This window comes from Phascolarctos cinereus, unplaced genomic scaffold, assembly GCF_003287225.1.
Source record: "Phascolarctos cinereus isolate Bilbo 61053 unplaced genomic scaffold, phaCin_HiC Scaffold_5;HRSCAF=322, whole genome shotgun sequence".
Classification (NCBI taxonomy): domain Eukaryota; kingdom Metazoa; phylum Chordata; class Mammalia; order Diprotodontia; family Phascolarctidae; genus Phascolarctos; species Phascolarctos cinereus.
Window position 1 is genome coordinate 282,117,762 of NW_027555958.1, and position 17,792 is coordinate 282,135,553.

General features: G+C 35.9%; 1 pseudogene; it reads left to right on the top strand.

Moving 5' to 3' along the window:
• Positions 1–11,110: 11,110 nt before the first annotated feature.
• Positions 11,111–17,792, top strand: part of LOC110219292 (large ribosomal subunit protein eL37-like) — a 64,217-nt pseudogene continuing 57,535 nt past the window's right edge.

Consider the following 17,792-nt stretch of genomic DNA (forward strand, 5'->3'; position numbering starts at 1 on the left):
GATAGAAGGGATAGACATAGACAGAAACAGAAAAACACAGTGGGTGGTTTTTTGTGGCTCAGTGGTCAATTTTCACCCATTCAGCTTTTGTGGAGATAGGGATGGGATGGACGATGAGAAAAGAAAGGCCAAAGAGGGGATCAGGGAAGCCAGCACATGGGACCCAACTAAAAATCTTGAGTTATGCACATATTTTACCCACCTGAAAAGACCAAGGCAAATGAGTCTCAGTTTTTAGGACAACACATATGGCAATGGATGAAGCCCAGCTCCAGTCATGCCCAATGCAATATTCTCCAGCCTTAGCAATCATGAGTATTTCCCCTGGTTACACCTATCACAGTTACAATAACTTTGTGTATTATGTAGAATAAGAGAGAAAAAGAGAATAAAATCTCTATAAGTCAAGATCCAGAGAAATGGAGTAATGTGCTCAATGTCATATAGAAAATTGGCAGAGGCATAATGAAAATCTTGTGACTCCTCATTTAGAACTCTTACTAGCATACACTAATAACTACAGATAAATTATTTATATTGTTCATTGTATTCTGTAATTCTATTAGACTCTCTCCATTTGAATTACACAAAATGTCAGAGCTGGAAGGGAATCCAAAAGATCATCTAGTCCTTTCTGTATTTGATGGTTGTGGAATATGTCCAATAGTTATAGCACTAGATCAAAGGGAGAGCAGGATTTAATGACTTTGGATGTGTAGTTCCAGACTTATTTGCAGAATGGTTAGACAAATTCAGCTAGGTGGTACCATAGGGCACAAAGCACCAGGCCTAGAGTTAGGAAGACTCCCCTTCATGAGTTCAAATTTGGCCTCAAATACTTACTAGCTGTGTAACCCTGCTACTTAACCCTGTGTGCCTCATCTGTAAAATGAGCTGGAAAAGGAAATGACAAACCACTCCAGAATCTTTGCCAAGGAAATATCAAATGGGGTCATGAAGAGTCAGATATGACTGAAACAAGTAAACATCAATATCACTATACACTAATTCATCACTCCACCAAGAATGCATTAGGGTTCTAGCCCTTGCAACAATTATAGTTTTCCTCATTTGTCTTCCTTGCCAATCTGGTGGTTGTGAGGTAGAACCTCAGAATAGTTCTTATTTGCATTTCTCTTATTATTATGTGTTTGAAGCAATCCACCCCCAGTATGGTTGCTGATAAATACATTTCTTCATTTGAAAATTACATATTCATGTCCCTTGACATATCTGTTTGGGGAAAGGCTCTTGTTATATAATTATTATCAATTCTCTTATTTGGACTTATTTGGAAATAGTTGTTTGCATGTTGCCTTCCCTATTAAGTTCCAAGTAAGTTCCTTGAGGGCAGGGGCTCAATTCCCTTTTCTATCTTCTGCACTTAGCACATGATAAATACTTAACAAATGGTTGTTGACTTGACTTAACTTGAATATTAGAGAAATCTGAAGGAAAGATTTTTTTTATTTAATCACTTCCCTTTTAATTTTAGCTGCATTGCTTTTGCAAAATATTGGGCAAAATATTATTTTTTTAAATTATGTAATTAAAATTGTCCATTTTATTATCTGTGATTACCTATATTCCTTGTTAATTTAAGAAGTCTCCCCGTAGCTGTAGTTGTGGAAGATATCTCTTTTCCAGCTCCTTTAATTTACTTATGACATGACCTATATTTATATCATATCAATTTTGAGTTTATTATAGCATATTGATTAATATGCTGATCTAGATCTAATTTCTACTTGACTGATTTCAAATTTTCACACAAGTGATTTTGTCAAATTGGAAGTTATGGTCTGACTGTAGTTGTGGTCCTTACATTTATCAAACATTATGCTACAATGGTGGATAATTGCCGGATTTTGTATACCTAATGTATTCCACTGATCCCTTTTTTTTTCTATTTTTGAGCCAACACTCAATTGTTTTGATGTTAATTTATTTATCAAATAGTCAGAAATTGTCTCCTTTATTTCTATGCATTTTCTTTATTTTCCTTGAGATGCTTGACTTTTATTCCTCCAGATGAATTTTTATTATTTTGTTTAGTTCTAAAACATATACTCTCAGTAATTTTATTGATATAACACTAAATCAACTAGCAATTCATCTATTTTTCCCTTTATTACTATAGAGCTTTTTGTAGCTGTATTCACATACCTCTTGAGTATAATTTGGTGGGTGACTTTCATGACATTTTATACATTTTTAGTTAATTTTATAACAACTATATTTATAACAACCAATTATCTAAAAGATATATATAATGTACAAGATTCTTTTGAGTTTAATTTTTGTGGATTATTGAAACAAAAAGCATTTTGACTCATAGCAAAGACTTTACTCCAATAACATCTCTCCTACATGTGAATATATATATATATATATATACATATAATTTCTTGATGAATGCAAGCACAAACATAACTATGTTTCAAGATCCTTTGTTTAAAGTATAATGCAAGAACACAGACTCTTATCTATCTATCTATCATCTATCTATCTATCTGTACATGCATGTATGTATTGGAAAGGTTCTCTCACAGAGTCCAAATAAGATGGGGATTCCTAACAGATGGAAAGATAATCTAGATGGTTTGTGATGATGTAATCCTGAGTTCCCTGAATACTGAGTTCAACCTATACATCCACACAAGAAATAACAAGTGGATGAACATTGTAAACTGTGCAAATGTAACAGGCATTTGAATGGACAGTACATTGAGCTATTTTCTCATTTCATACCTCTAGAAGACACTTTACTAATGGACAGTGAGCTGGGCCTAGAATTGAATAAAGAGAAGAGAGTACATAAGAACACATCCATAAAACTATATCTCATTTTTAATAACCACAAGATGTTGCTTGATGCATGAACGCATACACACATGCACACACATGGACCTGCAAAAGCCTTTCAACATCAATATTAGAATCTGAGCTCATAGTGAATGTAGAAAGAGTCTAATGTTTAACTTCTGAAACCACATACTGAAAACGCCTGGGAAGGATATAGCCAAATTTAAAAGATTCCAAGTGTTGCAGAGTTTGGACTGGAATATAACTCACAGAATGATGAGCTTGTGTCCTGGCTATTTCTAGTGAAATAATTCAGCACTGATGGAATTGGGCTCTTTGGAATGATGAAGGATTCACCTTATTGATAGTTTAGCAAGAAGAAGCACTGATTCATTGGATCTTCACAAGGGGGTGACCTGATTCTTATTTATCATGCATAGCAGGAGTCTTTGAGCCTTCTAAATGGGTTGGAGTAGGACTGATTTCCCTTCCTCCGTACCCTGGGAAGAATGGCAACTTTGAGCATATCTAGCTAAAGCACAAATATGGGCTTATGGAAGTGTGAGTCTGAGGCTTGGGGCCCTAGCTACTGCTTCTGTTTTCTTTCTTTCTTAAGTATAAGTGACTAAATATGAATCTCAAGATGTATTAATCGAGTTTTAGAGACTGCCTTGCAAATTTGAGAGGTACGGATCTGGGTTCCTCAGTTGGAGCTTATTGATGGCCAGAGGAGTTTCTGTATCAGTGATAATAATTACCAGTGAGAGAAGGAGCTCTACCTTTGTCCTGATTTTTAAAAAGATGTGGACCTAAAGGGAATTATCTGGGCTCTGCAGAGCTGAAGTATCAAGTGCCTTCAAAATACATCATAGTTTAATGTCTTAAATATCAAACTTCCAGAGTACTATGTTGGTGGGGGTGGTATTCTTATTCCTTCTTTAAATCCCTCTGTCACTGTATACTTGTTAATCGGTTCCATTTTCAGCATTTCTCTTGTATACGGATAATAAATAGCTCTCCTAAACTAAATCTAATATAAACTAGTATCTTTGGACTCCCTTTTTTAGGAATATTATAGAAATGAGCCAAACTCAAGTTTTAAGTCACATTTTATTTTGGGGCTTTGGACTGGGAATGACGAAAGTCAAAGAGTTTGAGGAAATGACCCTAGCCCCTCTCATTACAGTGCTGGAGGTTCCTCTAGCACTGAAATCAATATACAATTGTTTGGGTTCATAGCAGGAGGTCTGATTAATGAAGAGGGAGAGGGTGTACTAGCCCAGCCCCCTTGAACTCAGCAGTAATTTAAACTGTTAGACAAATCAAAAAAAAAATACAATAAGTAGCCCAAGAGAGATGTTTTATATACTAAAGATTAACAATGAGTATCACACAAAATCATGCAGCAATTAGGAGAAAAAAAATCTTGGAGTATGATGGTCTAAAAGGCAAGAGGTAAAGGTTTACAATCAATAATAATTATGCTGAAAAACTGAATATAATCGTACATTGGAAAAAAATGAAGTTTTAATAGAATAGGGGATTTTCAAGTATGGCTGATGAAAAAACCAGAGTTGGGTGCCAACTCTGAAATACAAACATGTGAGTCGAGATAAATCTAGAAAGGTAAATACACTTGAGCAATTGGAAGGAACTAAATAATGATAAAGTGGTTATATTCTAATAAGAAGAGAAAAGATATGTCCATTCAGAAGCCAAATTTCTTTAAGGGTCGCAGAGAAAGTTAAGAAAAGTAACATACAGAAACAGGGCCTGGATGTGATTTCATTCAGTTTTGTTGGTTTTAACAGAGAGAGAGAGAGAGAGAGAGAGAGAGAGAGAGAGAGAGAGAGAGAGAGAGAGAGAATGTGAGGCATGGACATCTTATGATCTTTTCTCTTAGTAGAACTGAAAAAAGAGGGTTGAACACATATAAAGAGTTTGACATAGAATTACATAAAACTTAAAAAAAGAAGAAGAAAGAAAGTAGTGTCAGGGAAAGGTAAGAGGAGGGGTATGAGAGAGAGTAACACCAGGAGATTGGAGCATCATAAACATGGAATTAACAAGGTTCAATATTGAACATTTTAAAATAAAGGGGAAGGCTTTTTAGATATAAAGGAAGCATTTCACATCTTAGAAAGTGGCATGAAATTATTCAAAGCTCAAGTACATATGAAGAGTCCAGTGAGATAACAGTCTAGGCCTAGGGCATGGACTGCTTCAATAACTTTCTTCTCATTTATTCTTTTTATAAGACCCAAAAGAAGTCTAGGAATTGTAATTGGCCTTTGCACCATAACCAAAGAGAGAGGTCCTATACTGAAAGAAGCAACCTTTGAACTAGGAAATATTTGTAAATAAGAGTAGAGAACTTTCTCACTTCTTCCTGAAGGTAACAAACCTCAGAACTAGGACAGCCAAAGACGTGAGGTTTCTGCCATGCCTAAACTAAGGCCATTACCTTTACTAAAAAGAGCACCATAATACTTCATCTGAAAAGAGCCCAGTAATACCTAGATGAGTAAGAGGCTGAACTTAGTAAAGACTATAGCTGTACAATAAAAAGTGAGCCCAAGGAGTCTAATGGATTGACTTTTCCTAGTACTGATGCTATATCCTGTGAAGAGCCCAGAAACTTAGACATGTGCCTGACCCAGACCAAGCAATTGCATCCTAATAGCAGAGTAAGCCTCCTAGCTCTATCTGCCAATAGCTGCTCTGGAGAAGAGTAATCTGTCTGGCCTAGCTCAGCAGCAAAGTCCATGAGGATGCGGCTTGCTAGCCAAGTGACCTATTTAATCCAGATTGAAAATGAATTGACTCGTCCAGACCAAATGTGCCCTTTAAAAAGGGCCAGCACAACTAAGCAATGGAGTGACTTGTTCACAACCAATGCTAACCAATCAAACTCCTTGAGGACTCTTAAGAGTTCATTGAGAACCTAAAGTTCTGAGATTATGAATTGCTTTGGACATGTGTGTTTCTTATCTCACTGTACTTGAAACTCATACCCCTTCTCCACCCCCATCACCCACTCCATGGACTTTGCATTTATTTTGGAAAGTGTGCCCTAGGATTTTAGGGAAATTGCTATAGTCTATTGTTATAAACCATTGTAAACTTGGCAACTATGCCATATGAGGAAACTCCTTTGTTAAAGAACTAAGTCTACCGACTATTAAGGGGAAGCAAGCACTTGGGGTATCAAAGGTGTAATTATTAAGAGGATAGCCACCCACTGAGTGGACCTAGAACTTTGAAAATATTAGCTTCAACTCCCTCGGGGATCCAACCTGCTCATGCCAGCACAGGTTGGGAAAGTGAATTCAGATAGTATTTTACAAGTAGAAATTACAGAAATCAGAGAAGAAACACACAGAATTGAAAAACAAAACACAACAAAAGTTATTGCATTGATAAATTAAAAGTAGGAGTTTTAAAATCTAATAAAACTATATAAATAGATAGTCTTAATAAAAAGGAAAGGAAAACTAAACTGCCAATATAAAAAAAAGAAAGAAAGAATTCCCAACAAATAAAGAGAAAATGAAAAAATTGTATTAGAATAAATTTTCCCAATTAAAGGCCAATAAAACTGAGGATAACTTAAATGAAATAAATGAAAATAAATAAAATAAAATAAAATACTCATGTTAACTGATTAAGAAAAAGAAAAGTGTTAATAACAGTCTCAGGAAAAGCTACTGAACAAGTTGTGAAGGAATTCCCACAGTGGCAAATGAATTTATAAGTAAATCCTATCAAACTCTCAAAAAAGAATTATTTTTACATAAAATGTTTGCAAAAAAAGATGGAATCTTATCAAATTCCTTTCATGAGACAAATATTATCTTGATACCTAAACTGGGGGAGAAACAAAACAAGGAAAGAAATGTGTAGCTTAATATCTTTATTAATATTAATATTAATATTTAATAAAATATAAAAATTATGTACTAATCTTTTTAAAAATATTATACACTGTGACAAGCTTAGATTTATATCAGCAATGTAATGTTAGTCCAATAATAGGACAATTCTAAACATATGAAACCATATTAATAGCAAAACTATAAAATCACCTTGTTATATCAACAAATGAAGAATACATTAGAGGCCTTTCCAATAAGATCTGAATATCTGAATGAATGAAAAACTGTTAAATGCTTACTAGATTAAAAAAAAAACTGTGCTAAGCACTGAAAATACCAATAGGTAATCATTGTTCTCAAGTATCTCACATTCTAATGGAGAAAGACAAAACATGTAAGAGGTTTCTGGGCAGGTCAGTTGGAAAGACCCAGTGGCCTTTAGGATATACTGACATTGCAGATATTAATGCCTCTTCTTTAATGCCATTTCCATGGATAAAATCATATCTGTTCCTGATGTTGAGCCATTTGCTAGTAGCAAAGACCTTCCTTGGTGATGAGAAATATCATTTCTGGTTCTCTCATAGCTCTGACGGCAGAGAGATGGAGTTCTGAGAGCCCACAAAAGTATCGGTCCTCTGGTCACATGTCCACAAGGAAAGCCTCCCTTTCATTTGGCATCAACATAATAAAAATAACAATATAGCACTTCAAGGTTTGCAATGTGGCACATATGATCTCATTTGATCCTAACTACAACCGCAGTAGGTAGGTACAAGTGTGTATAAATTCCTAAAGGCCAATCTTGAAGGGGCCAGAGTACAGGAAATCTAAGGGCCTAAGGAAGGCCGGATATCCACAGGTAAGGCAGGGGGCTATTGACTTGTTTTATTTCTAAATAAGGACTTGTGTGGACTTGTGTTTTCATTGGTATAAAGAACATTCGGTGTGGAAGCACCCTACACTAATGCAGGCTGTCCAATACTTAGGGTCTTAGAGAGAAGTCTGGGTCATGTAGACTTGCCCCTGTTCACACAGCTAGTTTATGTTGCAGGTAGGACTCAAGCTCATGTTGTCTTTCTATCTACTGCTACATTGTGTCTTGCCTATTGATTAGGAGTAAGGCTAAGGGATGGACCTGTGATTTCATTGGTATAAGGGAATTTCCATATGAAGAAACTTCCATTACTAACTCAGGTCAGTATCTTTTTTGCAACTGATACTGTCAAAAAGTTTCTTAGAACACTAAGTGACCAGGGTCACCCAGTTCACATGTGTCAGAGGCAAGACTTGAACCAGATTCTACTGGCATTGTGGCTGTGTCTCTCTATCCACTGCACAACATTTCCTCTCATCTACTGATTACTAATTATTTAAATGGCAAGTGGAAAAAACGATTATACCAAAAACCTCACCGTACTTGTAAAAGCCATTACAGGACAACTTATAGGGTCCCCTCCAGGTTCTTCAGTTAGTAGCTCTCTCTGACCACTCCTTCTTTGGTCATATTCTCCAGTCCAACGGCTTCTACCCTGGTGCCCAAGCCCACACCTATAACTGCCCTGCACTGGGCAGGGAAACACCCTTGATAATACATGGGATGGAAAATGGTGGCTTTGATCTTTTGACATTTCAAGCAGTCTGTCTGGTGGGTGATTTTCCCCCCCTCTGGATGTAGAGGTAAAGTGGAAATTAGTCTTCATGAAAAGGTTTTCTGAATCTGAGACAAATCAGGGGAGTTAAAAAAAAAAAAACAACCCTCAGGGAGTGGGCAGAGAAATCACTAGCAGGATGTAGCAAAATGTTTATCTTTCAAGCCACCAAGTGTACAAATCAGCCAGTCCTAGTAGGGGCTGGCGCTACGCATTTCCCCCCTTGTGCTTCTGCCAAGCCACCTTAATCCTGACCTGCAGCATGCTTACTCCTTTTGAATGAGGCCCCTCTGGGGCTTGGGTTGTTAGTCAGTTATGCTTTCTTTCCAAGCCAGGCTGTTCAAGCAATGTCCATCTGGGCCCCTGTCAAGTCTGTCAGGCTCCTTCCCACTCTAAGTCAACAGGGTTCAGAGTAACGTATGAAAATACATCAGTAGCTGCTTGGTTTTCCTGCAAATATGAGTCTAGGGGAGGGAGAAAAGGAGACTGGAGGAAGGCCTTGGGCTAAATTATTTTTAGCTTGAGAAGTGATGTGGCCTAATGGAAAGAACACAGTGCTGGGGATCAGGAGACTTAGTTTCTATTTCTAGCTCTCCTGTTGAATCTGGGGCCTTGGATAACTAAGAAACCAATAATGTAATGAAACATTTTAAAGATTAAATATTGTGTGCCTTTTGTAGTTATATCAGAGTCATTTATGGACCTCCACCCCTACCACAAATCCTTCTTTGTATCAAAGAAATAAATTAAGCACAAACATTCAATAAAGTCAGCGCATCTGTAATGCTTTCTGTCCTTGTAGTACCCCTGTTTTATTTCATTACTTGTTCTCCATTGTTTCATTCTTCATTGTTCTTTTAGTTAAGGCAGAATTCAACTGCCTTCTAACAATATTATCACTAATGTTGTTGTTGTCATTTTACATATTGTTCTTGTGGTTCTTTATATTTCACTCTGTATCAGTTCATACAAACCTTCCCATGCTTCTCTGGATTCCACATGATCCATAATTTCTTATCTTAAAACAATATTTCATTGCCTTTATATACTATAATCTTTTTCTCCAACCATACCCCAATCTATGAGCATGTTCTTTGTTTCTACTTCTTTAATACCACAAAGAGTATTGCTATTAATGTTTCAAAATCTTTATGTGATTTTGTTGGGGTATATGCCTGATCTCAGGAACACTGTCTCAAAGAGTATGGACAATTTAGTCAGTTTTCTTACATAATTCAAAGTTGATAACCAGAAACGTTGGATTGCTTCATAGTTTTATCAGTTATGTAATAGATTGCCTACCTTCTCACAATTCCTCCAGTATTGACTGTTTCCATTTTTTTGTCTTCTTTAACAATTTTCAAGTTGTGCTGTACAACTTGAGTTGTTGAAGTCAGATCATTAAAAAATAAATATTTCTTGCTTTTTTTTTTCCTTTTTCTATTTTTTTAATGATCTGACTTTTGAGCTCTGGGCTTGTTTCCCCTCTTGAGAGTGAGGAGTCTAGAGAGCTGATAGACTCTGGCGAATTTATGTTTCCGTATTTCTTAATAGGCCCTTGTGAATCCTTAGCATTTTAGACATTTTCTGTGAGGATGAAATAAAGGCTGTCCCATATCCAATACTTTTCTTGATGAGATTTGGGGACCCTGTTAGCCATATATGGAGAAACCTCATTTTGAACTTTATTTTGAAGATGTTTTTCCTAGATTAACTCCAGAGGGGTTCAAAGAACCAGATAGAGAAACTCTTTTGATTGAAAATTAGGCCCCTATCACTGGGCTTAGTCTGTGACATCTCTGTGCCTTAGAGGGCCCTAGGTCATGGTTTATATATGAAGAAGATAGTGTGGTATAGTTGCTAAAAATTACACTTGGAGGTTTGTGTGTGTGTTTGTGTATGTGTGTGTGTGTGTGTGTGTGTGTGTATGTGTGTGTGTGTTTGTGTCTTGGAACCTTTTGGCAGTCTGGTGAAGCAGACTCCTTCTAAAAACAATGTTTTTAAATGAGTAAAATAAAATACATCAAAAGAAAACAATGATATTGAAATATAGTTATCAAAATATTTTATAAGTTCTTGGACCCTAGGTTAAGAATTCCTGGTTTAAAGTATAATAAACCTATGCACACTTGATGATACTTTTCTGATTATTTCCTGTAAGATTCAAGATCTTTTGTTTCTTAAAAAATTGTTACTGCTTTATCTAGGCCTATAATGTGTTCCCTTGGTGAGCTGTTTAGTGTAGCACTAAATCTAAACATTAATTTAAGTAATATCATTTTTATTATGCTCTTACTACCTTTGCATGAGCAGTCAAACAGTCTCTATAGTGGAGTGTTTTGCTATTGCCCTTCCAATTCATAAATCATCAAAAAAGGCAAAGAAGAGAGAAATAAAAAGGTACTCAGTGTGCAAATCCAAGCAGCTCACATTTAGAGAAACATCAGAGTAAACAGCTTTTTGAATTCAAGTAAGCTATACTATGTGTGATTTGAGCACTGGTTTTAGTACTATTAACTCCTCTAGTTCAACTCAACTTAACCAACAACTGCTTGTTAAAAGTATGCCAATAAGTTTGCAAGGTACTAGGGATAAAAAAAAATATCAAAACCAAAAACATTCACTCAGGGAAATACAATGCATATATAGAAAAGTAATTACAAATACTTTCAGCAGTATGAAAGGGGATACTAAATTAAGAGAATTACAAAAAGTCTCTCGTAGGAGACAGTGTTCAAGTCGAACCTTGAAAAAAGTTAGGAATTCTGAAAAGCAGAAATGAAGGAGAACATTCCAACCATGAGATCGAGGAAGGTGAGGGGAAAACTTTTGCAGAGTCTTGCACGAGGAGACGAAGATTGATATATAGAAAACATGACATATTGCTTGTGGGCAATAAAGCAGTGAAAGAACTACCAATGAATACTTTTTCTCAATTTGATGTGCATGTAATAGAAGAAAGGGAAATAAAGTATTTACATAGCATCTATTTCTATAGTTTTAGGCACTTTGTGAAGTGCTTTTTTTTTTAAACAAGAATCTCATTTGCTGCTTAGAATCCTGGGAGTCAGGTGCTACTATTATCAGCATTTTACAACTGAGAAAATTGAGGCAAACAGAGGTAAGTGACTTGCTCAAGGCCACATAGCTAGTGTTTGTGGTCACATTTGAACTCAGGACTTCCTGACTAGCACTCTATCTACTATTCTATCAGCTGCCGATTTAGAGAAAGATCTAGTCTCCAATGTAATATATGTAGCAATTGCACCAGCTGCCTCAGACTCAACCCATACTTTCCATAAAGTTATTCCACTATTCTAGCTATACCCTCTACTCACCATCATATACAGCCTTCTTTTATCCAAATTATACTAGCATTTTTCACACTTTGGTTTTACTAAATAGCTTAATGTATTTCTCAACACAAATGGCTGTCATTCGGTGTGGTATGGAAGAGTCATCAATTCTGAAACAGAAGTCTCAAAATGGGTTCGTATCCTGGCTCTGCTATACACTGTATACCCTTGGGTAAGTCGTTTTACCTCTCTTTGATTTGGGTTCTACATTTATAAAATGGAAGAATTGGACTACAAAATTTTAAAATTCTTTTCTGGCTCTGAATATACAATTATGTCTTTAGAATTACTGACAGAGAAGGCAAAATAGGAATAGAATTGAGTGTGCAATCTTTTAAAAGTCATTTTGTTTACATTGTGCTATTCATGTAAATTGTTCTTACTGGTTCTACTCAATCCTTTGTATTTTTTGTTACAATTTTTCTAGGTTAGAAAGGGGAGCGCATTGATGTTCTTAGCTATTATCATTATCTATTTCTCCTTTTAATTCAACTATTTTTTCTTTCGATTGTTTAGAGGGCATGCTATTTGGTGCATATATTGACGTTACTTTATTTATATTGATGCCTTTGTAGATAACAGAGTTTCCTTCATTATCTCTTTCAGTCATTCCTTTTTTACTTTTAACTTATCTTAGATCATGATTTTGAGTTTGCCTGAAGCATAAGTTCTGATCCAGCCCTTAGTTTTAACTATGTTAATCTTTCCATTTCCAGTGTGTTTCTTGCAAATACCATACTGTTAGCTTTAGAGTTTCTTATTCATTCTGTTACCCTCTTCCATTTTATGTTCATCCTACTAATATTTAAAATTATGATACTTAAATGTACATTTCTTTCCATGTTATACCTTTTCTTCACTTAACCCCATCCTCTTTCTATGAAGAAAAAGATGATGAGAGAAATGTGATCAACACTAGTGATCATCTTCTATTCTGCTACACTTCTCTCTTCATCTTGCTCAGTGCCTTATCACTAGTTCTTACTCTTTTTTCTTTTAATATTGCTTTATGACTCAATATTCAGTTAAAGATTGTTTTGCTTATGACTATTTCTCTCCCAATTCTTTGCTCCCTCTTAATTTTTCCTTGCCTCCACCTATTTCAATTAAGTTTAATGTATTTCCATTAAAAACAACAACCACCTGTTTTTCTGTGTGTTTATATGTGTGTTCAACCTTCCTTTGTCTAGTTCTGATAAAAATGAGTCTTGTTATTACTTCATCTTCCACTCCTTCCTCCATATTTGTTCACTCTTCTTGTGCACCCCAATTGCGAGTAAACTCGTTCTCTTCTTCATTTCTTTCTAGTGCATTCTTTTCTCTTCTTCTTTTTCCTTCCCTTCACAGAACTATAAAACAAAACAATTTTAAAATTTAAATTCCTCTGTAATCCTTGATGATATCATTCTGCATTTCATAGCATTTACCCTCTTAAATTGCTCAAATATATTTACCTTCCTATGTTTTTCTCGACTGCTATGTTTACATATCAAAGTGCCTACTCAGCTTTGGTCTTATTATAATGAATGCATGAACACCCCCCCCCATTCTATTAAAAGCTTATGTTTAACCCTGTATTATTACATATAATATATGGCAGGTTGGTGCACAAGGAATAGGGTGCTGGGCCTGATGTCAGGAAGACACCTCTTCCTGAGTTCAAATGTGGTCTCAGACACTTGACCCTGGGCAGATCACTTTTTTTTGGCCTCGGTTTTCTCACCTGTAAAAATGAGCTCAAGAAGGAAATGGCAAACCACTCCAGTACCTTTGCAACAAAACTCCAAAGGGGCCAAAAAGAGTTGGGCCCAACTGAAAAATAACTAAACAATTATTATATTCAGTCTTACAGGCTAAGTTATTCTGTGAGCCTTTATTTTTTGTTGTTTGGGATATAATATTCCAAGTTTTTTTTTCTTCTTCAAAGACCTAGCTGTTAAATCTTGTATGAATCTGACTGTTACCTTCATACACTAACTCTTCGGACTACTGGTTGTATTTTTTCTTTAACTTGGAAGCTCTGGATTTTGTCTATCTTGTTCCTAGGAGTTTTCATTTTGGAAGTCTTGGAGTTGATGACTGGTGGATTCTTGCTATTTTTATTTTGCCTTTTGGTTCTAATAAGTTTGAGGAGTTTTCATACATGATTTTGTGGCATATGATATCCAAGCTCTTTTTTGGTCATGTTTTCTAAAAAGACTGATGATTCTAAAATTATTTCTCCTCGGCCTGTTTTCCAAATAAGTTGTTTTTGATAGTAGTTGTGTAGTATTTTCTTTTCTTTTTCCATTTTTAATATTGTTCTAATATTTCTTGTTGTCCTGTGCAGTCATTGAAATACATGCCTAAGTTGGTTTCTTAATGGATTTGAGTATTATATTTTTAATTTCAGGCAGTCTGGTCCCGGACTAAGTTTAATGTCTTTGAATTTATTCTTTCAATTTTTCCCTCCAAAACACTTATTCCACTTATAATTTCATTTTTTTTTCCAAAAAATCTCTTGCTTAATTTCATCCAGGTATTCTTACAGATCCCATGGCCGAGACTTTTTTTTTCCATTGAAAATATACTTAGAGATATGGAGTTTCCCTTTTCTTCTATTTTATATGTGTTTGAGTTGATTTATAATATTTATTTATAATACTCAGAATCTTCTATTTACTCACATATCAATCCTCAGCCCATGATTTGCTTCAGGTTCAGATTCCACCCTTTTCCACACTCTTGGATGATATTATTGAGTCATGTTTAGTCTTAGCAAGGTTAGGGCCTTGATTTCCTCGGCTTCAGACTGTGGCTTCCAGTTCATGTGGTATTCTGCATTTAGAGCTCTCAGAGTTTTAGCAGGCCTCTTTCCCGATGCATCATCTGGATTCAGAGAACTATGGTCTCCAGGATACTCTGGATAATCTCTGGTCAGATTGCTATAAAGCCTGGGCAGGCAGCATCCTGATCAGTGGGCTTCTGGCTTCCAGTTCTGCTTCTATTGTCGGAGTACTAACAGTACTGAGGTTTTTTGACCTTTGTGGAAATTCCATTTTTGAGCACCCCACGCTTCCAGTCTGTTGCTTATAGAATACAAGATTCCTTGCTCTATAGAACACCTTAGGTCAGACTGATGTGGACTTTCAGCTTCTCTGGGACATTTCTGTCATAGTCCTGCTGGCTCCATCTCTACATATATGGACAGAGGGGTCATAGGACTGTAGTTTTTTATGATCCCTGGAGCACCATGAACTCTGGGCAACCTGACCTCTGTACCTCAGATACAGAACTTTGAAGCTGATGGGCACTCCAGGGCATATCGTCCAACTGCTAGTAAGCTTCGCCTTATTTATCTGTTTGCTCTTGCTTTCCTAGTGGGAACCCTCCCCCCTTCCTGTGACTGACAGTTTCTGTTTTTGTGCAGCTCTGGGGTGGATGGAGGCTCTAATTGTAGCTGTTCTTTGAATTTCTTAAACATTATTTGGTCAGGAGTCATTTTTAGATGTTTGTTAAGGTCTATGTGGAAAAGCATGGCTTCTCTGTGGCCATGTTTATCAAAAGTCTGAGAGCTAATCTTGACATGAGCACAAAAAAAATGCAGATATCATCCTGACTCTTTCAGTTTGGCTTACCATTTTTCTTTATCCTTAACACGAACCTAACTGGCTACCAGGTGAGGGCAATGGGAATGAATGAAAGCACTACTACTTCCATCCTGGATCCTAAGGTCTTTGTTGAATAAACTATAAATATTGCCATGCAAGATAACTCTGTGCTTTTCAAGAGTTAGCATGTAGCCTGTGCCTTCCCCTATGTACTCCAGCTTTCATATAAGTCACATGGCCATGATGGTCTAGCAAAGTATTACATCATTTGTCTTTGGACACATTGAAAGTGTCATGGGGCAACCTTAAAAGCATGGCTACAACTGATAGTCAGCCAACCCAGCCTTCCCCCAGCTTCCAAAGAAGATTTTGTATTTGTAAATGTTTTCATGTTTAAAATTTACATTTGGAAGAAAAAGAAAGAAATGGGTAACTTTTTTTTCCCAGATGCCTACAGCACATAAGTGGATGTCAACTTACAGGGTCACTTGAATGTTTTATAACTGCAGACAAATGATTCTGTTTGTTGCAGACTGAATGAGCACATGTCAGTCCCATTATTCTTTGCTCTTGGACATATGGCATTATGTCATTAACCCAGGAGATCGACAGGGGTACAAAAGTGGAACCATATGTGTCATAACAAGAGTAAATATATGTATTTTTAATCCTATCGTATGGCAAATGTGGAGATGTTTGCTCTCTCCCAGTGGTTATTTTATGTGTTGCACATTGTATACCTCTGTTATCAAGCATATCCTTTGAACACAGCAGTGTTCAATGGTGTGCTCTTTGGATAGAGGCCAGAGATTTCTAAGATGGAACTTTGGGAGAAAAGGATATAAAAGTCCTGCATGCATTGTTATTTCATCATCATGTCGAATGAATACATGGTTGTGAAGGAAAAGCACTTGGTTTTTCATTATAGGAGTCATATGTACTAAAATTCTGACACAATTTGGAGTCAACTATTAATAAGTATTGGATGTTTCCTTGGCGGTATTTAGAGGTGTCAGTCACATTTGGAAGCTTCTTCCCTTTCTTCCTCCTAATCTAAATGAATTCAATTTTCCCAGTAATGGTGATATGGCAAAGATGACCTGAATGAAACTAACAAAGCACTTTATAGACTTTAATGGAAAAGATCTGTCATTTAGGAAAAACAACAGGGTCTCTTGAAAAGGCTGGCAGTATATTTCACTGAACATGTAGCTTACTAGTCTATACCAGTTTCCCATGTTTTATCCTTCTGATTTCCTAAGATAACATCAATTGAATTCTTATGGCATAAAAATAGAGATGTGAAGACACAAGTTATTTTTTTAAGTATATTAGAAGGTAAGAAGTCATACTTTATAACTACCAGACTTGTTTGGAGTCCCTAAAAATGTAAGTTTTCATGAGAAATTGTTTTCATAAACTTTTGAACATTGAGTTAAAATCTCACCTCTGCACTAATTGGGTGATCTTAGGTAAATTACTTAATATCTCTTAATCTCAGTTTCACTATCTTTTTTTTTTTTTTGCTTAGGCAATTGGGGTTAAGTGACTTGCCCAGGGTCACACAGCTAGTAAGTGTCAAGTGTCTGAGGCTGGATTTGAACCCAGGTCCTTCTGACTACAAGGCCAGAGCTCTATCCACTACGCCATCTAGCTGCCCCCCAGTTTCACTATCTTTAAGATGATAGATAGATAGATAATAGATGCATAATAGAAAGATAGTAGATAAAATATTTATTAAATTATTAAATAATAATACTCATGCAATGTATGTATGTGTTTATTTAGTATGCCCTACTGTTATGTGCCTCTTCTTTGCTCCTGATGCCTTAAAAGAACCAAAAATTATAATTGGCTTTGAAGAAGTTGTGATAAGGAAGTGAGTGAATAAAGATCATTTTACTCAGCCCCGCTCATGTCACCTTCTGCAGGCCACTTGCCTCCCATCATAAAGTAATCACAGAGCTAGGTCTCCATCTCAAGATTTTTGATTTGTTTGAACTTTTTTTTTTAAGTTGCACATTAAATGCCACCCAGTGCAACAAATTCTGGGGCTGAGTCACATCCTTTCAATCTTTTTTTTTTTAAATTTACTTAGATACTTCACTAGTTTGTAAATAAACCAGGAGAAGACAAGATTATTATTGGTCCAATGACTTTTAAAAGGCATAGCATCTCTTTTCCTTAAAGAAAGACAAACCATCTACACTGTCCTCATGACCTTTCATTTCCCAGACTTAAAATTCATTGCAATCCATGAAATCTATGAAGACCATTTTAAAAAAATAATTTTATTGGTACATTTTGTTTTTTATGTCTTTTCCAAAAATATCCCCTCAACACACATCTCTTCAGTCTCGCTTCGAAATCAAATACTTCTTTGTAAGAAAGAAAAAAGTTAAGCAAGATCATAAAAGCAATCATTTCTGATAATATATATTTTGCTATAGTTGTCCCCTCCAACTCTTCTGAGAACAGAAATGTATCATTTCATTATCTGTTCTGTAGGACCAT